The 26,295-nt window shown below is 42.2% G+C and overlaps 1 protein-coding gene and 1 pseudogene across 1 annotated transcript in view; one reads left to right on the top strand and one right to left on the bottom strand.

The window, feature by feature from the left end:
- CREB3L2 (cAMP responsive element binding protein 3 like 2) overlaps nucleotides 1-26,295 on the bottom strand; it is a 128,424-nt gene that overhangs the window by 55,623 nt on the left and 46,506 nt on the right. The window lies entirely within an intron of this gene.
- On the top strand, nucleotides 4,942-5,316 carry LOC125117819 (60S ribosomal protein L36-like; annotated as a pseudogene).

Raw genomic sequence — 26,295 nt, 5'->3', positions numbered from 1 at the left:
GGAAACAAAAAGACAAATAAATGCCACAGAATGTAAAATGCAAAAGCAAGAGTTGACCTCAGAGTCCCTGCATTCCTAAGCCACAATTCTGTCCCTAAGCTGCAGTGGCAGCCTGACCAGCTGTGCTGGCCCTGCTAAGCCTCTGGAATCCTGTTCTATCCTGAAGCGAGGCTCTCTTTGATTGCCCGAGCTTTCCCATGGAAGTTGCCAAGCTGGGCTACTCTGCGGACACTGTTTTCTTTCTCCTGAGCAGCACTAATGAATGTTTTTAAGAACATCTCCTGGATAACCAATAATAAGCCTTCTCTAATTCTGCTAACCACCCCTGAGCTCCCCTTACTTTGGATTTTGTAGTAATTATCATGTCACCAAACCATTGAGTCCCAAATGATAGGGAGTCCTGAAGAACTCACAGTTGTTATCAAGTGCATTATGATTACCTCCTCTATGGAAAAAGAAGCTACCCAGAAGAAGGGATCAACTGTACTCAACCCCCCCCCCCCAACACACACATAGCAAGGAACTTACTAACAAAGTGGTGAGCACTGGGAAGGCCCCATTGAAAAGATATGCCCAACTGGTCCCAACCAGACACTGTGACTCAGCCCAGCAAATGAACTCCAGCTGGGGTCTCCGTGGCAGCTGTGAACTCTGTGGCTCAGCAGACAGGTCAAGATCCCACTGCTGGCGCATGGACTAGGTAGGAATCAGACCATCATCAATGCCAGCCAGTTAGTGAGGGGCATATGGTCTCAGAGACCAAAAGTCAGATAAAGGAGCGAAGTGTGCCTCAAAGAGAGAGACTTTATGGCTCCTGTAAACACTTAGCAAAGGTCACTCATGCAGGAATCCAAGGATTATGAAATTTCAGTTGAATTCTTTCAAAGATATGGCATAACAGCATTTTGCCATTTTGCCTAAAAGTTTCATCAAGCTTTATGGGTTTACAAAGTACTTTCACAGTTCTCTCAACTACTGTTCATAATCCTGGGAAGTCAGCTATAAACCCATTGTCCAAGGTCTCAGTCACCTGCTGTTTGAATTTGGCCTTGAACACAGGTCCTCTTATTGTAAATTGACTGAATCCTTCTGCGCATCATTTCTCATAGGAAGGAGGTATTTGAGCTTTACAACCCACCCACATGGAGAAGTTCTAACCAGGGTGAAAACATGACGCTGATGTTGATCACTGAGGATGTTGATAGGATCAAATGCTAGGTTCATCGGATGGACAAAGTGCTTGACATGTTATACTATCAGTGCCTTCCTAGAAGGCAGGCATGTCCTCATTTACAGATGAGAAAACTAGGGCTTGGGGTGGTTAGTACATTGTCCAGGGTTGGGGTTGCACAACTGAATTAAGATTCCATCCCAAATCCAGCTGGTTCCAAAGTCCATGCACTTTCTGCCACAGAATGCTCCATAATTTAAGTCAGCCTCTAAAGCTGCCACACAGTAGAGCCTGGATTTAAAAAAAAAAAAAAAAAAACATAGACTCACTATCAGCCCATCTGCTCATCCATTATGAACAGTTTTCCATATTCAAAGTATAGACATGTGTCAGGGGGCTGTTAGATAGAGAAGCTTCTGGTCTCACTCCCATGGAGCATCAGCAATAAGGACAGAGGTGTTTATTTGCTCTGGGAGCACGACTTTGCTTAATAGTTCAAAGTAACATCAGAGACTCTCTAGGTTGGAAGAAACTTCTGCCAGGGTTAAACCCCTGTCTCATGACATGAATGTTCCTCATCTCCTCAGTGAAGATATGTGACGACTTCCTTTATGAATCCGTGTCAAGGTCTGTCTCCTCATTACTGAGACCTGGTGTTTAGCATCCTCCACCCTGGCCCCATCCATCCTATGAAGTCTTGTCTCCCTTTATTTTAATACATGATAATTTCATTCCAACCATAATAGTCTCCATATGACAGAGTAGAAGTATAGCTGTGGAGCCAGACAATTCAGTCTGAATCTGGCTCTTAGCTATACAAATCAGAGCAAGATCCTTCAGTTCTCTAAGCTCTGGTTTCCTCCAACTGTAAAGTGAGGATAACAATAGTATCAGCTTCCTGTGGTGTTGATTAAACTAAATAATGCATGTAATGCACCTAACACTTCACTGGCACAGCAATCAATGTTTTAAAAAGCTCTTTAAGGGAAGCAGGATCAAGATGGTGGAGGAATAAAATGTGGTGCTCACCTTCTCCCATAAACACATCAGAAAAACCATCTACATGTAGAATGAGTTGCATAGAACATCTACTTAACACTGGCAGAAGACCTCACACCTCCAAAAAGGGCAAGAAACTCTTCACATAACTGGGTAGAACAAAAGGAAAGAAGAAAGAGAGAGAGCAGGAAAAAAAGGAATCAGGATGGTATTAGCACTCCTGAGAGGCAGCTGTGAAAAAGAAAGGCACCCACATGTTGAGAAGCCACCTAACTGATGGGCAGAGCCACCAAAACAAGGGAACTCAAAAGTTGCAGAGAAAAGCACAGCTGCTGGACTGAGGAGGGAAAAGCAGAGAGAGAGTCACACAGACCATCAGTACCACCTCCTGGGACACCACAGCCGAGACACTCAGAAGAGTTCAGTGAAACAGACCTCGCAGTCTAACAGACACCAAGTTCAAAAAGGAGATAGTGAAAATACTGAAGGAGTAAAGAGCAAACATGAAGGAATTAGGAACAGATATGAACAGTAATGCAGATTACTTTAGAAAGGAACTAGAAAATATAAGGAGGATCCAAGAAAAATTTAAAAATTCACTTGCAGAGCTGCAAGCTGAGCTTAAAGGCAATGAAGAGCAGAATGAATAATGCAGAGGAACAAATAAGTGACTCGGAAGACAGAATAATGGAAATCACCCAATCAGGACAGCAGACACCAATCTATGAATAATAGGGATTCCGGAAGGAGAAGAAAAAGAAAAGGGGTGTGAAAATATATTTGAAGAAATTATGGCCGAACATTTTCCAAATTTAAAGGAAACAGATATCAAGATATAGGAAGCACAGAGGGCCCCAAACGAAATTGAATCCAAACAGGCCCACACCAAGACATACTATAACAAAAATGGCAAAAGTTAAAGAGAAAGAGAGGCTTCTAAAGGCAGCAAGAGGAAAACAAAGCATTGATTACAAGGGACCCCCCATACTGCTTTCAGCTGATTTCTCTACAGAAACACTACAAGCCAGAAGAGAGTGGCAAGATATATTTAAAGTTCTAAAAGGGAAAAATTTGCAGCCTAGAATACTCCACTCAGCAAGAATATCATTTAAAATAGAAAGGGAAATAAAGAATTTCTTCAACAAACAAAAACTAAGAGTATAGCAATACTAAATCCATTCTAAAAGAAATGCTGAAAGCCCTCCTCTAAATAAAAAAGAAGTAAGAAGAAATAGGATGGAGGAAATCACAATTAGAAAGTAATCACTTAAATAAGCCAGCATACAGATCTAAAAGGAAAAAAAAAAAAGATTGTAAAAGCAACAATAAACACAAGAAACAGAAAAAGGGTAAACATGAAGATGTTAAAAAGGACATCAAGGAGTTCCCATTGTGGCCCAGTGGAAACGAATCTGACTAGAAACCATGAGGTTTTCGGGGTTCGATCCTGGTCTCGCTACTGGGCTAAGGATCTGGCGTTGCCATGAGCTGTGGTTTAAGTCACAGACGAGGCTCAGATCCTGCATTGCTGTGGCTATGGTGTAGGGCAGCAGCTGTAGCTCCGATTGGACCCCTAGCCTGGGAACCTCCATATGCCACAGGTGCAGCCCTAAAAAGAAAAAAAAAAAAAGACATCAAAATCATAACATGTGTGGAAGGGAAGTAAGAATATCTAGATTTTTTTTTTTTTTTTAGAATGTGTTTGAGCCTATATGACCATCATTAAAACAAGTAGATATAGGCAGGGATTGACAGACTTGAAAAATAGAGCAACTACAAATCAAAACCAAACAATACATTCACAAAAACTGAAAATAAGAGGATACAGAGTAAAATAGAAAGAAATAATCCAACCAAAAAAAAAAAAGGAGAAACAGAATTAATCAGAAAACAAGCCCTTAAAATGGCAATAGATACACACATCAATAATTATCTTAAATGTCAATGGACTGAATGCTCCCATCAAAAGACGCAGAGTGGCACACTGGACAAAAAAAAAAAGTGCCTACATACAATATGTTGCCCACAAGAGACTCACCTTATGGCAAAGGACACATATATATTGAAAGTGAAGGGATGGAAAAAGATATTTCATGCAAATGGATAAGACAGGAAAGCAGGAGTTGCAATACTCACATGAGACAAACAGACTTTAAAAACAAAGGCCATAAAGAAAGCAAAGAAGGACACCACTTAATGATAAAAGGATATTCGAGAAGACACTATTACACTTGTCAATATATATGCCCTTAATATAAGAGCACCCAAATACATACAACTGACACTAACAGACATAAAAAAGATAAACAGATGGGAAACCAATAATAGTAACAGATTTTAACACCACACTAACATCAGTGGAGAGATCCTCTAGAAAACCAATAAGGTACTAAGAGATATTAAATGATACAATAGAAAAAGTTAGGCTTAACTGACATTTTTCGGATATTACATACAAAAAAATCAGAATATACATTCTTTTCAAGTGCACATGGAACATTCTCAAGGACTGACCACATACTGGGGCAAAACAAACCTCAACAAATTCAAGAGTATAGAAATTATTTCAGGTATCGTCTCTAACCACATTGGCCTGAAACTAGAAATCAACCACAGGAAAAGAAATAAGGAAAAAAACTGATTACATGGAGATTAAACAACATACTACTAAAAAAACAATGAGTCAACAAGGAAATCAAAAGGGATATTTTAAAAAATACCTCAAGACAAATGATAATGAAAACAACCATTCAAAATCTGTGGGGGTTCTGCACAGTGGAGGCCCTTCTGCCTAGGCATCCATTGGAGAGCAGCAGCCATGGCTCTGCACTACCCCATGGCTGTGGGCCTCAAAAAGGGCCATAAGGTGACCAAGAATGTGAGCAAGCCAAGGCACAGCTGTTGGTGCTGCTACTGCAGGTGCCTCATCAAGCACTCCAAGTTCATGTGGGACATGTTCTGTGGAGGTGTGCAGCTTCACATCTTAGAAGCAGCAGGCCATGGAGCTGCTCAAGGTCTCCAAGGACAAGTGGGCCCCCAAGTTCATCCAGAAAAGGGTAGGGACACACATCTGCACCAAGAGGAAGAGAGAGGAGCTGAGCAACGTTCTGGCAGCCATGAGGAAAGCAGCAGCCAAGAAGGACTGAGTCCCCTCCCCTAGGTGTATAATAAACCCTTTTCATAAAAACAAAACAAAACAAAACAACAAAATCTATAGGATGCTGCAAAAGCAGTTCTCAGAGAGAAGTTCATAGCAATATAGGCCTTCGTCAAAAAAGAAGAAAAATCTCAAATCAACAACTTAAACTACTACCTAAAAGAATTGGAAAAAGAACAAACAAAAACTAAAGTCAGCAGAAGGAAGGAAACCATAAAGATCAGAAAAGAAATCAATAAAATAGAGATTCAAAAAACAATAGAAAAAAAACAATAAACAAAATTGACAAACCTCTAGCCAGACTCATCAAGAAGGGGAGAGAATGAACTCAAACAAAATAAGAAATGATACTGTAGAAATACAAAAAAAAATAATAAGAGAACACTATGAACAATTATATGCCAACAAATTTGACAACCTAGAAGAAATGGATATAGAGATATACAGCCCACCAAAACTGAGTCAAGAAGAAATAGATCAATTTATCAAACTGATCACTAGAAATAAAATTGAATGTGTAGTAAAAACACTCCCTAAAAAAAAAAAAAAAATGTCCAGAACCAGATGGCTCCACAGGTGAGTTTTACCAAACATACAAAGAACTTATACTCATCCTTCTTAAACTTTTCTAAAAGGTTGAAGAAGGCACACTTCTAAAAACATTCTATGAAGTCACCATCATCCTAATACTAAAATTAAAGATACTACCAAAAAAAGAAAATTATAGGGCAATATCTTTGATGAATATACACACAAAAATTCTCAAAAAAATTTAGCCAACTGAATCCAAAAACACGTAAAAAAAGGTCATACACCATCCCCAAGTGGGATTCATCCCAAGTTCACAAGGATGGTTCAACATACACAAATCAATCAATGCATATGCCACATTAACAAAAGAAAATTCTAAAATCCCAGGATCATCTCAATAGATGCAGAAAAAGCATTTGAAAAAAATCCAACATCCATTCATGATAAAAACTCTTATCAAAGTGGGTATAGAAGGAACATACCTTAACATAATAAAAGCCATTTATGACAAACCCACAGCAAATATAACACTCAATGGAGAAAAGCTGAAAGCCTTCCTGCTCAAATCTGGAACAACACAAGGATGCCCACTCTCAACACTTTTATTCAACATAGTATTGGAAGTGCTGGCCATAGCAATCAGACAAACAAAAGAAATGAAAGGTATCAAATTGGAAGTGAAGAGCTAGAACTGTCACTTCTCTGCAGATGACATGATACGATATACAGAAAACCCTAACAAGTCCACACAAAAATTACTTGAACTGATCAACATATTCAGCAAAGTAGCATAATACAAGATTAACATTCAGAAATCAGTTGCATTTCTGTATTTTTACAATGAAATACTAGAAAAGGAATATAAAATTGCACCAAAAAATTAAACACCTAAGAATAAACCTGACCAAGGAAGTTAAAAACTTATACACTGAGAACTATAAAACATTAATAAAGGAAATTAAAGAGAATTCAAAGAAATGGAAATATATCCTATGGCCCTGGATTGGAATAATTAATACTGTTAAAAAGGCCATAATACCCAAAGCAATCTACAGATTTAATGCAATCCCAATCAAATTACCCATGACATTTTTAACAAAATGAGAACAGATAATCCAAAAACTTATACAGAACCATAAAAAAATCAGAATTGCCGAAGCAATACCAAGGAAAACAAAAAAATAACAACAAAGCAGGAGGCATAACTCTTCCGGACTTCAGACAATACTACAAAGCTACAGTAATCAATACAGTGTGGTGCTGGTACAAAAACAGACAATATGGACCAATAGAACAGAAAAGAGAACCCAGAAATAAACCCAAACACCTATGGTCAATTTATCTTTGACAAAGGAGGCAAGAATATAAAATGGGAAAAAGTGTCTTTACAAGTGCTGGGAAAACTGGAGAGCTGCATGTAAATCAATGAAACTAGAACACACCCTCACACTACGCACAAAAATAAACTCAAAATGTGTTAAAGACTTAAACATAAGACATGATACCATGAAACTCCTAGAAGAGAACACAGGCAAAACATTCTCTGACATCAACTGATTTGTGTGACATCAATCATACAAATGTTTTCTTAGGTCAGTCTCCCAAGGCAAGAGAAATAAAAACAAAAACTAACCAAGGGGACCTAATCAAACTGACAAGCTTTTGCACAGCAAAGGAAACCATAAAAAACCCCAAAAAGACAACCTACGGAATGGGAGAAAGTAGCTGCCAATGATGCAACTGACAAGGGCTTAATATCCAAAACATACAAATAACTCAAACAACTCAACAACAACAACAGCAAAACCCCAAACAACCCAAACAAAAAATGGGCAGAAGAACTAATTAGACATTTCTCCAAAGAAGACATATGGATGGCTAGTAGGCTCATGAAAAGATGATCAACATCAGTAATTACTAGAGAAATGCAAATCAAAACTGCAATGAGGTACCACCTGACACCGGTCAGGATGGCCATCATTAATAAATCTACAAATCACAAATGCTGAAGGTGGGGGGTGGGGGGAGAAAAGGGAACTCTCCTACACTCTTGGTGGGAATGTAAATTCGTACAACCGCTACGGAAAACACTGCGGAGGTGCCCCAGAAAACTAAATATAAAACTACTGTTAAGACCCAGCAATCATACTCCCGGGCATCTATCTGGGCAAAATTTTCATTGAAAAAGATATATGCACCTTTTGTTCATTGCAGCACTATTCACAATAGCCAAGACATGGAAACAACCTAAATGTCCACTGACCGATGAACAGATTAAGAAAATATGGTACATATACGCATGGAATACTACTCAGTAATAAAAAAAGAACAAAATAATGCCATTTGCAGCAAATGGATGGAACTAGAGACTCTCATACTAAGCAAAGTAAGAAGGGAGAAAGACAAAAACCATATGTTCACTTATGTCTGGAATGTGGCACCAATGAACCTATCTACAGGGAAAAAAAAAAAAAAGCTACTCATGGAAAAGAGACTCGTGCTTGCCAAAGGGGAGAGGGAGGGAGTAGGACGGTCAGGAAATTTGAGGTTAGTAGATGCAAACTATTGCATTTGGAGTGGATTAGCAATGAGATCCTGCTGTATAGCCCAGGGAACTATATCTAGTCACTTGTGATGGAACATGATGGAGGATAATGTGAGAAAAAGAATATATGTACACATAATGCATATACATATAATTGGGTCACTTTGCTATACAACAGAAACTGACAGAACCTTGTAAATCAACTATAATAAAAAAGCATTTTTGAAAAGCTGTTTTAAAAAAACCCTATCAAAATTAAAATGAAATGTTGGCATTCCCTACTTGTACACTAGCTCCTCCCACGGCTCCTCCCAGACTATCCTTGCCTTTTTCTCTCTATCCATCAGGATGCTACCAAGACAAAACAAATCTATTTATTTACAGTCATCCTGGACAGCTTGAACTGATCTTTCACTTCCCTGACCAATAACAGCCTTTCAAATAAGTATTTCTTAATTTGATGTTCTTACTTTTACATTCTTTCATTCCCCACTTAAATCTTTCATCATTAAGCCTTCTAAACTCTGTGCCCCAGATGTAAACATTTTTTACCCGCTCCCTCTGAGCCCAGCACAGATCACAGATTGTCTGTGCTCACCAGTTTTCTCACTTTCATCTATTTTCATTCTACAATATCCCAGCCAAATAGTCAACAAACCTGAATTAGAGCCTAGGCCTCCCAATAATTATAAACAAATGGTATCCAATGTTTAAAATGTATATCCAAACTTATATATCAGACAAATTCAGAGAAGCTGGTGACCTAACATACATTACCAACTTTACAAAAAGTTACCCTAGCTCTGAAGCATTCATACTTGTGTTTGCAGGTCATTAACTAGTTGTCAATGTTGCTTACAAGGAAAGAGTGGGTTTTGGTCTGGGTCACCTCCTGCTGCTAACAATTGCCCCAAAAACCAGGGACATGGAGGTGTGATGAAGGGGAGCAAAGCAGGAGTAAAATGAAGGATTCATAATTCTTGAACTGAAATAACTGGCTGCATAAAGCTATGAAGCTTCTTTCTTATACTGCTCACCATGGAGGCTGACTCAGCTGTGAGCAGCTACCATGAGCAAGGCCTGGGCTGGGCATCTTACAAAAACAGGATTGTCCTAAACTGTGGTGTGAATTATCTGAAGTATGTCCTGTAATGGTTGTGTTCATGCAACAGGCTCTAAAGCAATTTCATCCCCCTAAGGGAGGGTGGGGGGCAACAGGCATCTTTTGTGCTGGATCCAACTAAGGTCTGGAGTGCCAGCCCTGCACCCCACTGGGTGCCACCCCACTCTTCTGCATTCTGTCTCCTGGTCTGTAAAAGTGTGTGTGTGGGGGGGGTGGGGGGGTGTTGGATGGTGGGGAGGAAGTGATGGAGTAGACTTTGGACTTGGTCAGTAATTTCTCGCCTTTTTTTTTTGGATGTGTGGAAACTTTGGGGACTCTTATGAAAGCTTCCCGCTGGAAAATCGCCCACAGACACTACACACCAAGCACAGGATTCCTGGGCGCCCATCCGCCACCGCCCTCGCCCTCCCCCCGCAGCCTGTCCAGGGACAGAAGACGACTCCATGGATCCCTGAGCGAACACGAAGTAACAGCACACACAGTGCAATGGGTCACTGCTGACAACCTACTCCGCTCTGCTACACTATAATTTTCCAAAATGTCGCAGGCGATGTTAAAATGGAAAGCTTAGGGAAAGGCGGAAGGAAAACGCCCTCTTTCTGCTTCGGGTTTGTTTAGCTTTGCCCCCATTACCCTGCCCAGGGTCGGTGAGGCGGGCGGGGTGCAGGTTCCAAAAGCAGAACGTGGCCGCTCCCTGCGAGAGGCCCTGGTCCTGGGGCTGCTGGGGCACTGCCGCCTGCGCCCCACAAAGATCGTATTCTTCAGGTGGCCGCCCGGAAACCTGCCCTCGCTGCTGGCTTCTGGCCAGAGGTTTCATCTTAGGCAGGGGAAGGAGGGGAAAACATCACTGCTAGGAGCCTTGCCCAGAGCACAAAGTGCTCCAAAGACGGCAGTCACAGATGTGGGGGACACGGTGGGGGCAAGCCTGACAACCCCAGGCTTCAAAGAAACGCAGAGAAATTCTGGGAGCACGCCTCAAATTCACTTTAGACGCCAAAGTTTCCCTCCAGTAAAAGAGAGCTCGCCAGTAACGTGGAAGAGGGGGAGGAGGTACCCTGCCCCCCTCCACTCTCAGAGGCTCACTTTCAAGGAGCCCCACCTCAGACCAGAGGGGGTTCTTGCCCTGCCTAGTGCCCAGATCACACACCACACAGCAAAGGGCCAGATGACCACCTGGAGAAGAAAAGGCAACTCTGTCATTCACGAGGAAAAAAAAAAAAAAAAAAGGCTCACAAGTCAAACCCTTTTACAGTGAAATTTCAAGGGGACCCATTTTTTATGGCCAAAATTTAGGTACATTATGCATTTCTCAAAATTAAAAAAAAGCGGCGAGTGAGCTGAGCCTTGGAACTCCATTACACAAGAGGTTTGGGAGTTTGGGGGTTTTTTGTTTCTTTGCTGAAGTGATGTTGGCTTTCCTGAAATTTCACAAGCAGTGGCAAAAGTTGTTTTTTAGAGTCCGATTCCAAAATGTGTATGTATATGTTAATTTGTAACATCATGATGTGCCTTTCTTTGTAAAAGAAATAGGTCAAATAGGTCAAGCAAATCATAAAGGCACTGGGCATGCTTACTTAAAGGAACCCAGCTCGAAGTCCATTGGTAGGATGTATTCTTTTTTCTTTTTTTTGTCTTTTTAGGGCTGCACCAGTGGCACAAGGAGGTTCCCAGGCTAGGGGTTGAATCGGAGCTGTAGCTGCTGGCCTACATGTCTGTGCCATGTCTGTGACCTACACCACAGCTCATGGCAACACTGGATCCTTAACCCACTCAGCAGAGCCAGGGATCAAACCTCCATCCTCATGGATTTGAGTCAGATTCGTTTCCGCTGAGCCACGACGGGAACTCCATATTCTTTTTTTTTTTTTTTTTGTAAAAAGAGTTGCCCCTAATTTATTTATTATATAAATATGAAGTTTTACATATGCTATTTGCCTCAAGGGAGATGCACCAATACTAATTAAACTACATTGTTCTTCATCATAAAACAGGTCATGATGCGCTTTCTCCAAAGGCAATCCAATCCTGAATGGTCTACCACAGTTCTTCTTAGCTTACTATTTGATGTAAAAACTCATTGTTTCATTTTATACAAACAAATCAGTTAATGGGATTAAGAGAAAAACACCCATGGGTAGTTCCTGCTGACAAAGGAGAGCTAAGAGATTCAGAGTCAATTGGCACAAAAAACTCAATCTGCCTACTTCTTGGTTTACATATATACATATATATATAGAGAGAGAGAGAGCTGTAAATACCACCAAAAGGCACTTCTTAGTTCTTTCTGAGCCCAAACTAGCCTGGTAGAAAGCTTCTCCTTCTATGGTTTAACAGTACTTAGATGTTGTTACCAGTCCCCATAGGAATATAAATGTCGAGAAAATATAATGATAGTAATAATAATAATATCTTATACGTTCCACACTTAGTGGTTTATATATGACAAAACACTTCCACATCATTGCTGTATCTGATCTGGTCAAGAACAAGGACTATCCAGAGCATAGAGATGGAGACTGTAGAGCCAGGTGGAGAAGGGTAGGGTTCTTGGTTTCTAGCTCCCACATGTTTTCAGCATAGCCTGCTGCCTCCCCATCACTAAACAGAGAACTCAGCCACCAGATTCTGACTGGCAGGTGCTTCTTGAACTGCAATGTGGGTCTGAGCCCAGGGCCATCTCCTTGCATTATAGGAGGAAATCCTGAGGAGCCTTTCGGAGCAGGCAGAACCATTCCAGAAATAAATTATAGTCCATATCAGAAGGAGCAGTCCTCTTCCATTTGTTTTGAGAAACTCAAATTGTCCCCTCCGAGTCCTTCTCTTCCTCTGCCAAACAGACAGCTAAATCCTCTCAAAAAACAAAAGCCCTCCAAAATCACAACCAAGGCAGCCATTCAAGGCTGAGGTGGTAGAGACTCTGCCATTCTGTCCTCTCCATCCTCAGTGGGAGAACTAGACACCTGGGCTGTTGAGAGGCAGCCTCCTGGGGACCAACTCCTCCCTCCCACCTTCTCCACTTCGATCCCTAAATCCAGATTCTACCTCCACGCTCTGAATGGGAGTGCTGGTAACCCAGCAGGGTTTTCTGCCTGATGCATCCTACATGCCAAGGCCAACGAAACATTGCTTTCAACCTTCCCATACTTAAAACTCTCCAAATGACTCAGAGTCCAAACTCCCCACAGTCAGAGTTAAAATAGATTTAAGTTTCTTATTCACTCTTTCCCAGTTAAAGTCCCTGAAGAGTTTCTTCCTAGTTAATCTTTTGCTCTTTTTAAAAAAGTTTAAATTTATTGGAGTATGTTTAACTTACAATGTTGTATTAGTTTCAAGTGTACAGCAAAGTGAATACGTCATACCATACAGATATATCTTTTATCTCATATAGGTTATTATTAACTATTGAGTAGATTTTCCTGTGCTATACAATAGGTTCCCATTAATCATCTATTTTATAACAGTGTGTATGTGTTATTCCCACCTTCCCAATTCTCCCCCCCTCAATGGTTTCACCTGTGGTAACCACAAGATTGGTTTTGAAATCTGTGAGTTTGTTCCTGTTTTATAAATAAGTTCTTTTGTAACATTTTTTTTATTAGGTTCCACATCACTGAAAAGTTTACAAACAATAAATACTAGAGAGGCTGTAGAAAAAAGGGGACCCTCCAAACTGTTCATGGGAATATAAATTGGTACAAATGCTATGGAGATTCCTTAAAAAGCTAAAAATAGAACTGCCATATGATTCAGCAATCCCATTCCTGGGCATCTATCCAGAGAAAACGGTAATTCAAAAAGATATATGCACCCAAATGTTCATTGCAGCATTATTTACAGTAGCTAAGACATGGGAGCAACCTAAATGTCCACCAAAAGAGGAATGGATAAAGAAGATGTGGTACGTATATACAATGGAATATTATTCAGCCATAAAAAAGAATGCCATTTGCAGCAACATGGATGGACCTAGAGATTATCATACTAAGTGAAGTCAATCAGACAAAGACAAACATCATGTGTTGTTTTGTTCTTTGATGATATAGCATCTGTTCTTTACCTTCAATTTGCAGGTTTCAACCCTTTTATGTTATTATATGAGCAAATTCAGAGGCTGTTTTGGTTAGGTTTTTCTAATTGGGTCTCCTGCCTCCTCTTACAAACATAACCTTCTCTTCTCAGTTCCTTCCACCCTCCTAAACCAAAAACAACTCCATTTTCCCTCCAGCACACCTCATCCTTCAGGGAAGGCCCAAGCTAAGAACTGCATTGTTTGTACCCTCCTGGGTCTTATCCTTAAATAACTAAAATCTGGTGTTTTGCCATTCCAGAAGAAACTTCCAATTATGATAACAGACTCCAAAGCAAAGACTGATGAAGCATGAAGAAACACTGGAAATCATGCATCTACCTGGTCATTCTAATTCGAGAAAACTGAGGTCCAGGATGTTTCATGAAATCAAAGAGTTGAAGGTTGACCTCTTCCTACTCTAGATTTTGTAATAAGAAAGATGGCGACCAACCACTAAGGATCACCAAACGGATAACGGAAGAGGGTCCCACAGATGTCCTGCAAAGAATTCTCTGAATAGGAGGTATGTTTTGCAATAAGAGAATCCTGTCTCTTAAGTCAGCATCCAATGCCAAAGATGTCAAGAATGAAAAATTAAAGGAGCCCACAAAGTTTTTACAAAAAAAAAAAAAAAAAGGCATACTCCCTCGAAAGCTATCCTTTCTTTGTGAGCCAGAGATGTCATAAGACTCACTGAGCTAACCTCATCCTTAGAGTGCACGCAGGGGAAAAGGGAAAGTGCTTCAGAAGTATAAGGTATTATCTGCCTTGTTTTGGAAATGCATAGGGATGACTCGCTGCCAGGAAGTACCCCGTCACCCCCAGATAAAAGCAAGAAAAAAATCCAGAAGTTGCCAAACTGGGAGACCGAGGTAGGTTCTGGCTTAAAGCCACTTAGATTCTCGCTCTGTCGGATCTCACGCACATGCTCTCCCTTCCTGGAATGCTGGCCTGCTGAAACGCACCAGGCAATCTTAACCATCTGAAGGAGTGTTCTATGCACTGGAGTCATGAGTCAGAAGGTACATATTCTAGATCAGCTCTGTAAATATCAGTGATAACCTTGGACAAATCCCTCGTGATTTCTACTCCACCTGAAATGAGGATGAATACAATCTCCCTTTCAAAACTGCTATGAAGATAAAATGAACCCATAGATAGTCTGATCCAGGTATAATATGGTACCATAGCAAGTGAAAATTGGCTGAGAACCATTAGGGGGTTATGAACAGGAAAGCTTCTTCATGGTCATTGACATAGTTGCTTCTTCCCACCATCTGGCTAGCCAATTAGCAATGGCCAATGGTGGCAGCATGGCACCTACTTGCTGTCTGGTCATGCATGCTCCTTCCTCTTACAAAACTCAACAGCTGAGGTATGAACCCCTTTTTACCTCCAAATGCTACTAGAATCCAGGAGCTCAAAAGCCTGGTCAGGACAGGACATCTAGGGACAACAGGGAGTGAAAGATCACCAGTTAGCCCTCTGTTACCCATACTGCCTGCTCCATACTGAGCTATTACCTCCAGTCCCGTTACTGGAGAGAGACTGGAAAGGCAAATTCCATTATTGAAGAAAAAAAAAAACAAAACAGTTAACAGGAATTCCCATTGTGGCGCAGCAGTAACGAACCCAAACTATAATCCAAGAGGATTTGAGTTCAATCCCTGGCCTCACGCAGTAAGTTAAAGATCCGGCATTGCCATGAGCTGTGGTGTAGGTCGCAGATGCGGCTCGGATCCCACATTGCTGTGGCTGTGGTGTAGGCTGGCGGGCAGCTGCAGTTCTGATTAGACCCCTAGCCTGGGAACTTCCATACGCCATGGGTGAAGCCCTAAAAGAAAAATTAAATTAAAAAAATTTTTAAAGACGTTAAGAGATGCTAAACCATCTGCCCTTCTCCCCAAAAAGAAGCAATGATGTTTCTTTATCTTAGAACAGTTTCCTTCACTAATAACAGTTCAATAAATGTTAACTGCTTTGCTGAAACTGGGACAAATTATCATGCATTTCTCTGATCTATCAGCCTATTAGCTCTAGACAAGATTATGAGGCTCGTGAAATAGCATTTATTGGTAGTAATCACTTACTAGATTCTAGTCTGCCTGTTTGCTTACCCAGGGGCTCAAAGCTCAGTTCATCATTCATAACTGATACATCTTCCTTTCCCCCTTTTTGAAAACTGGGCCCCTTCCTCCAGTTTTTATCCCTTACCTCCTACCTCTCACCTTCCCTGCAATTCCTCATAGACCATCAACAACACTTTGATCACATCCATATGTTTCTCCAGCGCCCTTTCTTCATTTTAACCAGCCATTATCATTTTTTTGGTAAACCTCTCACTCAAACACTTATAAGAGAATGGGTCACAGCCACACTGGATTACCAAGTTCCTTCTTTGGTGGTACTAGTGACCAAAAAAGGCTCAGAAAACCCAAAGTAAGCCAATAAGAAGAATGAGATCATCATCCAGTGGGCAACAGAGTCCATGACAGAGCACCAGCAGAAAGGGAGAAAATAGAGAAACATGGTTGTGAGAAAATGTCCTTGGAATTCCCACTGTGGCTCAGTAGGTGAAGGACCTCACTTTGTCTCTGTGAGGACACAGGTTCAATCCCTGGCTTCGCGCAAAGGGTTAAGGATCGGGCCTTACTGCAAGCTGCAGCTTAGGTCCCAGATATGACTCGGATCTGGTATTGTTGTGGCTGTGGCGTAGGCCAGCAGCTGCAGCTCCAATGCAACTTCTGGCCTGGGAACTTCCATGTGCTGCAGATGCAGCCCTAAGAAGAAAGTAAAAGAAATGTCCTAGGCATGCTCAAAGATTCTTGACCACGATCTAAGCAGCAGTAACCAAATCTTTCCCAGCAGACAGGTATTTTCAGGTTCTCAAGTCTTGCTCCAGAATTAGAGTCCAGGTGCTCCAAAGGTATCCCTCTTAAGTAAGTGCCTTTGCCACCCCACTGTCATCGAGGGACCATCGCTTCCTCTTTATTTGACCTTGAAAGAGTCATAGAATATCTCAAGAAGGTGGAAAAAAGGAGGCCAGAATATGCTCTTTCTAAGAAATCCCATAAATGGAATCTAGTGATTTCAGAGTTGTTATGAGAATAAGCAAACCGAAGATCTTCTGCAGTCCCTTGGGGAAACACGTGCAAACACCACATGTTAAAACTTGTTACCAAATAACTGAATACTTTTCTCTCACAGAAAATATAGAACAATGCTTCTCTTAGTGGATAACTATTGACTGCATCATCAATAGGGATTGAGCTGGTCACAAAAGATTCTTCCCTGTTGCCCATGAAGCTAATGGTCTCAGAAATGACATAAGGTTTGAATGGAACAAGGATGCAATGCGTGGGTGAGGGTGGGGGAATATTTTAGAAGGAAAGTCAGCAAAGCGTCATTAATAAATAATAGAAGAAGTCAAAAGGGTAGCTGCTCTATTTGTAATAGACAGGACGCTCTATTTGGAATCAAAAAGCTTGAGTTTAGATCCAGCTGTCACAACCTGACCTCACCTGACCTCAGGTGAGTCATTCAAGCTCCCTGGGTCTCTGTTCTTAGAATATAAAATAAGAATAGGATCAGCTGGTCTCCCAGACCCTCTGCAGCTTCGACAGAAATTCTGAGACCAGTTATGATGTAGGCGGCCTCTGCTTCCAGGCACCTAAGGGAGTAAAATAGCCTGAAAACAAATTTTAAGCCTGAGTCAGTGTTCCCTGCAACTCCCTTTCTCTGGCCTTTTCCAAGACGCTTTTGGCAAGGAATTAGTTCCCCTGAGGATGGCTGAGTTAACAGCTGGACAGTATTGGCTGATTTCTGCCTTTGAACAGCTGGTCTCTGAGACAAACAACCAGACAGGCTTTTGTCAGAAAAAAAATGACTCAACTTTTACAAGCCAAGGATAGAATGAGAAAAACAGACTTTAAAAGTTCTGCTCTCTCCTGACCCACGTCCCTTTACATGGACTAGTATCCTTCGAACCTTAGCTTTGTTGACCCTACATGAGAAACAGAGGAAACAAAGAGGCCGAGACAATTTCTAGGAAGCGCCAGAAAAAAATTCTTGGCCATAAGTTCTTGTTTTCTTCTCCATTCTTTTTCAGAAACCAAAAGTTCTTAGGTGGCTAGAGGTTCACAACCAGACCATGTTGGAATGAATCTGGGGTAAAAGATTCTTCATTGACTGGGATTGTTCTGAACATCACAGGTCCCTTAAGCACTAAAGGCTAGTCATGATGCCAACCAAAAAGGCTACCATGTCGTTCTTTTTTTTAATACATGCTTCTAAAAAAAATTAAATATAGTCAATTTATAATGTTGTGCCAACTTCTGCTGTACAGCAAAGTGACTCAGTCATACATATATACACATTCCTTTTCTTTCTAAATATTATTTTCCATCATGGCCTATCCCAGGAGACTGGATATAGTTCCCTGTGCTGTACAGTAGGACCTTGTTACTTACCCATTCTAAATGTAATCGTTGGCATCTACCAACCCCAAACTCCCAGGGCATCCCACTCCCTCCGCCCTCCCCCTTGGCAAACACAGGTCTGTTCTCTGTGTGTGAGTCTGTTCTATTTTGCAGATAGGTTCATCTGTGCCATATTTTTAATTCCACAAAGAAGCGAAAACATAGCTACCACGTATCTCTGAAAGTACAAGCTGACTTTCAGTACGGAGACTAGCAGGGATCATGAGTCATCATTACACTGATTCAGGTTCTTTCTGCCGATCTGTTTTCATTATTCTAAAAAGTTCTCTTGATAACCATCTGGATCACTGAATTGTCTTCCTTTCACTGCCCAAAGACCCACCAATACCTGACTGCCCCTTTCTCCATGAATCTTAATACTCTCAAGGTTTGCAAAGCTCAGGTTTCTGATTGGTTAAACCTCTAACTAACTTTTAAAGTCTAGGCTTGTAATAAACTGATCTTTTCCTCGCCTTTGTTTAAACAGGTTTCTGCCACCAGCAAAATCTGGGAAGGGAAAAGGAAAGACAAATAGCAACTCACAGAGCTGTACACAGTCTGTGTGTAGGACGAAGGTGCAGCTGGACCACCTCACTGACTTGTAATGTCTGTAACGTGCAGTAAAATTAGTAAATTGTGCCAGTGCTAATATTCCAGTCTCAACAAAGTGGTTTGTTTATTAGGGCTTCTAGCTCACAAAAGAGGTATTTAAAAACTCTACACGTAGCCTTGGGAACAGACTAGGGGAAAACTAAACATAAAGCACGAGCTCTGCCTTTGCAAGCTGCAAGCACCCAATCGACGACGACTTCAGAATGAAGAAAAAGAAGAAAGTGCTGGGCGAACACAGTAGCATCCCAGCTACCGAGAAAAATTTACTATTCAAAGGTGGATAACACTGACTTAATGGCTATCATGTATCTGAAACTTAAAATAGCCCAGAGAAGATTCTTTCAATAAATTACAGTATATTTAAGTAATTTGCTATTAAAAAACAGTATTGTAGGAGTTCCCGTCGTGGCGCAGTGGTTAACGAATCCGACTAGGAACCATGAGGTGGCGGGTTCGGTCCCTGCCCTTGCTCAGTGGGTTAAGGATCCGGCGTTGCCATGAGCTGTGGTGTAGGTTGCAGACGCGGCTCGGATCCCGCGTTGCTGTGGCTCTGGCGTAGGCCGGTGGCTACAGCTCTGATTCAACCCCTAGCCTGGGAACCTCCATATGCCACGGGAGCGGCCCCAAAGAAATAGCAAAAAGACAAAAAAAAAAAACAGTATTGTAGAAAGCCATGTGTTTTTTTAATTAGTCAATGAATTTTATTACATTTATAGTCATACAGTGATCATCGCAACTCAGTTTTATAGCATGTTTCATCCGAAACCCCCAGCCCATCCCCCACCCCCCAATCTGTCTTATTTGGAAACCACAAGCTTTCCAAAGTCTGTGAGTCAGTATCTGTTCTGCAAAGTTCATTATGCCCGTTTTTAGATTCCACATGAACGTGATAGCATTTGCTGTCGGTGTCTCACCGTCTGACTAACTTCACTTAGCGTGATAATTTCTAGGTCCGTCCAAGTTGCTGCAAATAAAAGCTATTTGTTAATAAATGTTCATAATATACATCAAAGTGAAAATATACTACAAAAACTGAATTCCCAGAGTTCCTGCACCTGTCATGGTTCAGCAGAAATGAATCTGACTAGTGTCCATGAGGACTTGGGTCTGATCCCTGTCCCAGCTCAGTGGGTTAAGGATCTGGCATTGCTGTGAGAGCTGAGGTGTAGGTTGTAGATGCGGCTCAGATCTCAAGTTGCTATGGTTGTGCAGCTGTAGCTCTGATTCGACCCCTAGCCTGGGAACTTCCATATGCCGCACATGCAGCCCAAAAGAAAAAAAAAATAAAGCCAAAAGAAAAAATCTGAATTCCCCATTTTTCAAATATAGAGTAGAGAATTGTCTGTAAAGGCTATAATGTATGGATGGATAACTGGCAAAATGTTGATGGTATCTCTGCATAGTGTAACATGTGGTTTTTTGGTTCTTATATTTATTTTCTACAATGAAAGCCTATGAGTTTATAACAGGGGTTGGGAGAAGCATTTATTTTTTAAAAAAGCAGATTCCATTTAATCTAATTAAGTGAGACCTGGTTTAAATAGTCCTCAGGGACAAAGAACAGTGAGGGCAGCTGACTAGAGACAATTTCTGCCTGGAAGACAGATATTCTGCTTTTCATTCCTGATTAAAAAAAAATAATAATAACCTACTGGCAGATACAGGCTTAAAAGACAGACCCTTTGCAGGGCAGTAATACCCTATTTTTCCTGACACTTTCCATATTAAATGGATAGAAACCTTCTAATTTTGTCCTTCATGATGCGAGCAATTAGAAAACAGAACAACTGGGCCTTTCTCCAACAAGCAGGTCCCCTACAAGTTGACAGGGTTTGTCATTAAAAACAACTCCCATCAGGAACTCTGGATCCAGGAGAATCATAAACACAGGCAATGAGCTCCTCACCAGGTGGGCCTTCAAACAGTTCCCAACAATTGCCTAATCAATAACTTTTTCTTTATAAGTCAAAATTTCTATGGAGTTCCCGTTGTGGCTCAGCAGTAATGAGCCCAACTAGTATCCATGAGGATGCAGCTTCGATCCCTGGCCTCACTCAGTGGGTTAAGGATCTGGCATTGCAGTGAGCTAAGGTGTAGGTCACAGACATGACTCGGATCCTGCATTGCTGTGGCTCTGGCGTAGGCTGGCAGCTGCAGCTCTGAATCGGCCCCTAGCCTGGGAACTTCCATATGCCACACTTGTGACCGTAAAAAGAAAAAAAAAAAAAAATTCCATCCTGAGCCAAAACAATTAAGTTTTTTTTTTCTTCCATATGTACCTGTGGCATATAGAAGTTCCCAGCCTAGAGATCAAATGGGAACTGCAGCTGAGGCCTATGCCACGGCCATGGCAACACTGGATTCTTAATCCACCAAGCAGGCCAGGGATCAAACTGGCACCCTCACAGAGACAACTGTCAGGTCCTCAATTGGCTAAGCCACAACGGAAACTCCAAGTTTTATCCTTAGATTAAATTTAGTAGTAATTTCTGTTCTTTCATGACTTGGGGCCACCAGTCATAAACACCAAAAATAACATATTTGATCTTACTCTCCAATCCCTTCCCAAATGATAGTCTGCTGAGTGGAGAGAACAGACAAGTATCAGTGGCTTATTCTCCTGCCCTCTGTAGGAGGCCGAATTCTTAGATGACCCCAGGATTCCTCCTCTCTGGTGGACACACCCTACAACATCTCTCGAGTGTGGCTTGTATGGTCTAGGGGTCTGATGGATGGGGCTCCTGTGAGTGCCAGCTTACACTGCGGGGAAGGCAATTTTGTAGATGTAAGTAAGGTCCCCAGTCAGATGACTCTGAGTTACTCAAAAGGGAGATTATCCTGAGTGGGTCTGCCCTAATCAGGCAAATCCCTTCAAGGGAGGTACAGCCATCAGAGAGAGATTCTCCTGTAGACCTGGAAGAAGCAGGTCACCAAGCATTCTACAGATGCAAGAAACAGAATTCTACCAGCAACCACAAGCTCCGAGGGACCGCAGCCCAGCTGACACCTGACTGCAGTTTGAAGAGTGAGTCCCTGAATGGACAACCCGGCTGAACTGTGCCCAGATTCCCGACCCAAGGACAACCCGGCTGAACTGTGCCCAGATTCCCGACCCAAGGAAAGCGAGAGATAATACATGCTACTGTTTTAAACCATGAAGTGTGTGATCATTTGTTTCACGGCAATAGAAAACGAATACACCCACCGACTTGCCACGTGTCTGTACACTCCCTCCACCACACTCTTTTTCCTCTCCACCCCCTCTGAGGATGTTTACTTGGCAGGAAAAAGAATCCTCTGTGATCCTTGGAGTCAGCCCCAAACCGGGGAGTGGGGCCCACCGGGCGACGACTCCTCTGAGGCACCCCCGCCCCCCCAACCCTGTTTCTTGATGCTTTGGCCCCTCCCTCTGTTCACTCCTTCTGGGAAGTTGGGTGGCTGTGACTTAAAGCCTGGCTTCCCAGATCATAGATCTAGGTTTGAATAAACCTCTTTTTCCCTGGCCAAGGCCAAGTTGGTTTTAAGAAATTTTTACAAGAAAACTAAGGGAAGGAAGGAGGAAGAACTTTTGAAATGAAAGTAGACACACGGATGTAGGACACATTTCTTGCTCTAACTAAAGGCTAGTCACAGCCTGGCTTGGCTGCTGTAGCTCCTGGAACGGTCACCTCCACATCTGCTTCCCTCCTCGGCCCTGTCTTTGCAGGAGGTTCACAGCTGTGCCAGTCTCCCTCTGGCCCAACTTGCGTTTGAGTTGGCACCTTACTAGACCCAGAGCCTCCCTCCTGGTTTCTGGCTCCAAAGTTGAAGAAGGAACTTCCCGTCTGACCTCAATGACTCCTCTCCGAGGTCTCATGCCAAGGACCTTACAGGACACCAGTGCTCCACTCTCTGTCCTGGGACCTTTGCGCTCCTGTGTCTTAACTCACTCCCTGTCCCTTTAAATTGTCCCTTCAATTCACCTAAAATATATTACGAATTCATTGTGTGTCAGGCAACTGTGCCGAATTCTAGAGCTTCGGAGATGCTATCGTGTAGCTCCAGGCCTACCGGAAGTGCCTAAGAAGTGCTCGCTAGTCCATTATGCAGGCTGGTACTATGTCATTCCAAGACTCAATTTATGGCCAACCTATTTTTCTTGGCTAGTGCCCAAGTAGCATCTAGCTAGTAGCCAAAGGAGCACCATCGTAGGGACCAAGGCTGACCAAGGCTTACCTGCCGCTTCTCTGTCTCCTACAAGTTTATAAAGTTGTAAGAAAACAATGTAATGGAGTCAGCATCTACGTTCCATCTCCCTATGAGCTTTTCACTATTAGACTTGTTACTTGTAGTGACTCACTGCAGGAAACAGAAGAAAAACAGGATACTGATTCACCTTGGCCAACAACAATCAGTAGAGGTAAATATTAACCTCTAAGAGGGTCCTGTCCATTAGTCAAATTGCGCCAGGGTCAACACAAGAATTCCCTACTTTGAGTTTTCCTATTGAATCCATAAGCATGCATATTAGTGTTTTACTGAAAAACAGTCTGGGTTCCCGTCACGCCGCAGTGGAAACGAATCCAACTAGGAACCATGAGGTTTTGGGTTCGATCCCTGGCCTCTCTCAGGGGTTAAGGATTCGGCACTGCCATGAGCTATGGTGTAGACTGCAGATGAGGCTCGCTTCTGGTGTTGCTTTGGCTGTGGCATAGGCCAGCAGCTGCAGTTCCCATTTGACCCCTAGCCTGGGGACCTCCATATGCCACAGGTGTGGCCCTAAAAAGCAAAAAAGAAAGAAAGAAAAACAGTCTGACCATTGCCATCCACGTACCCATCCTAGATTGCAAACTCCTAGAAGGCAGATCAGATGCATTTTGCCGTCTTTGTTCTGTGACCTACCTGACCTATGAGCAACTGGCCATTCAAACGTGTTCTAGCAATGACAGTGAAAACCAGCCTGATCACTGCAATGGCCTGCTGTCAGTTTTGCCACGTTGCCCCAAGCTTATGGATGGCTATGTAAGAGTCATCAGAGATATCGTGAGATGTTCACACAAAATCGGGAAAAACCTCAAATGAGTTATACATGAAGGCATTCCTCTATCTAATCTAGAGCTCACATCAGGGTCCAGAGATCACTGGTCTTCAGTAATCTCAAAGGCCAAGCCAACAAAAACAAAAGTCTTTCTCTCAGGCAGGTACCAGCTAACAAAGTTCAGAAAAAAAGAGCCACCTGGACCTGGAGTTTAGCATTCAGATTGCTGGCGTCATCATCCCTGCCGTTGTGAGGTTTACAGAGACTTTTAAGAGCACTCTGGCAGTTGGGGTGCATTTCCCCCTAATGCTACACAGATGTTTAAAGAAGAATGTGCCAGAAATTATGTTGCAGGTGTGAAAACGGAACTCAAAACATTTTATAGGAGTTCCGTCGTGGCACAGCGGAAACGAATCTGACTAGGAACCATGAGGTTGAGGGTTCAATCCCCGACCTCGCTCAGTGGGTTAAGGATCTGGCATTGCCATGAGCTGTGGTGTAGGTCGAAGATGTGGCTTGGATCTGGCATTGCTGTAGCTGTGGCATAGGCAGGCAGCTGTAGCTCCAATTAGACCCCTACCCTGGGAACCTCCACCTGCCGTGGGTGCGGCCCTAAAAGGACAAAAAGACCAAAAAAAAAAATTTATAAAGGACCCATGTATTCATTTAATTACAAAATTATCAGGAAAACAATCTTTTTCTACTCCCTCCCCCCAACCCTAGTATTTCAAAGGCTGGCTGCTTGGGAAGGCTTAATCTACTTCGGGGTCTTGTTATGCAAGTCACTTCCCTGTGTGTCACTTCCCCAGCAGGCACCAGTATTGCACAAGTCTCTTCCCAGACCACTTATTTGACCTGGGTCTGTTACATGCAGCAAGCTTCTCCCATCACTTTGTTGAACAGCCAACATAAAGCTTATCATCAGTCCAATCAAGATTAGAAAAATTCTAAAGGAGACTTCATCACTGACTATTTTGAAACATTTATGTTTCTTACACGAGGGGAAAATAATGTGTTATGGAAATGACATTAGCTTGGACATTCATCAATGCAGAGGCCAATGCACATTATTTTTTCACTAAATGGTTCTACTGGGGGTGGTAATCTCCAGGCAGAGCTGCTAGGAAACAGAGGTCACTGTCAAGATTATTTATTGATTTTTCTCTGAGGATCTATCAATAAGCTCCTTGTCAACACAGTTCCTATCATCAGAGGTATAATGAGCAAAGTGGCTAAATATATTATTTCACTAAATAATAAATATATTATTTCACTAAATCTTCACTCGACCAATGAAGAAATGTAAGCTCAGAGAGGTTCTACAACTTGGCCAACGTTGCACAGGCAAAGAAGGGGCGGAGCCAGGAAATCGAGTCCCTTCCTTTGACTGTGAAAGCTGCATGCTTTCCACTCTACCATAGCCTCTCAATCTTCTCCATCCTCCGTGGTGCAAATATAGGTGGATGTGGTCATGCCCTTGTGGGCCACAGGAGAGGGACCACATTTTCCAGTGAGATGTCTATTGTCTGGGCATCTGATAAAGGGGAAAAGCCTGTGTCATTCAGAAAGACAAGGAAGGTCCAGTATGCTTGGCATCAATTCACATTTGTGTCTTTTCTGGGAAAATGAAGATAACAGGTCCATCTCCCTTACTGGGCCTTTATAAAGATCACATTACATAGACCACATCAAAGAGCTTCATAAATTCTAAAGCCCTGGTAAATGTAAGGTGATATGATTACCATTATCCCCCACTGAGACAGAGAGCTGTTTCTTACCCACCCCCTGCTTCTGAGCTATTCCCTAGTAGTGCTTTTTCAGGATTTGGTTTGTTTGGGGTGGAGAGGGAGGAGGAATTACAGAGGCTCCACAAACACCAGAGCAGAAGCCTGTCTGTGTACACCCAAGGTGAGCCATTTATGGTGCAGTTAATCACAACACAGTCAGTCAGTAGAAAAGCATATAGTCAACCCTTGTTATCCATAGATTTCAGATCTGTGCATTCGCCTACTTGCTAAAATGTATTTGCAACCCCCAAATCAATACTTGTGGTGCTTTCATGGTTATTCACAAATATGCACAGAATGGCAGAAATTTAAGTTTCTTGGAGTTTCCCACTGTGGCTTAGCAGGTTAAGAACCCAACATAGTGAGGCTCGGTTTTGATCCCTGGCCTTGCTCAGTTGAGGGTTAAGGATCTGGCGTTGCTGCAAGCTGTAGCATAGGTCACAGGCATGGCTCAGATCCCACGTTGCTGTGGCTCTGGCGTAGGCCGGTGGCTGCAGCTCCGATTCAACCCCTAGCCTGGGAACCTCCATATGCCGCGGGAGCGGCCCAAGAAATAGCAAAAATAGACCAAAAAAAAAAAAAAAAAGATTTACTCTCTTAACTGTTATATGAAACAAACCAGAGTGTTAATAATATTTCTAATGCTGTACATTACAACTAAAAGGCTACATCTTAACTATCTAAAACCAATACATGAAAATGACTGGGAGGGAATATACAAACTAGATAAAAGTGCCTCTATGTTAGTGTCATTATAGACATTTTTTCTTTCATTTCTCCAGCTTTGGTAATATGTTATTTTCATG

The sequence above is a fragment of the Phacochoerus africanus genome, chromosome 16 (genome assembly GCF_016906955.1).
Source record: "Phacochoerus africanus isolate WHEZ1 chromosome 16, ROS_Pafr_v1, whole genome shotgun sequence".
Lineage (NCBI taxonomy): Eukaryota > Metazoa > Chordata > Mammalia > Artiodactyla > Suidae > Phacochoerus > Phacochoerus africanus.
This window is presented reverse-complemented; position numbering and strand designations above follow the sequence as displayed.